This window comes from Strix uralensis, chromosome 8 (genome assembly GCF_047716275.1).
Source record: "Strix uralensis isolate ZFMK-TIS-50842 chromosome 8, bStrUra1, whole genome shotgun sequence".
Taxonomy (NCBI): domain Eukaryota; kingdom Metazoa; phylum Chordata; class Aves; order Strigiformes; family Strigidae; genus Strix; species Strix uralensis.
The window spans coordinates 31027641-31027976 of NC_133979.1; positions in this window are offsets into that span (position 1 = coordinate 31027641).

A 336-nucleotide genomic window follows, 5' to 3' on the forward strand; every position below is an offset into this window, starting at 1 on the left:
ATTACAAAGCCAACCTATTGGGATGCAACCAAGAAATCAGCCCAGGTGGCCTGGCAGATGCAGGGCCATGGGACACACTTTCAAAAGCTGTCCGAAGACCACTTAAAGCTCGGTGTGTTCTTCTTCTGTGTAGCTTTGGGACACTTCTTAAACACCTCTTTCCTTACCAACAAGGCTCTTGCAAACAACCTGCACGTTTGACCCCACTCCTGGAAACACATGACTGGAATAGATGCCATTGATAACTATTAGTGAAGGGATAACCATGAAACATCAGTAGCAAAACAGATTAAACATTCAGCCCACCACATGTTGGAACAAGAGAGAGAGAGAGAC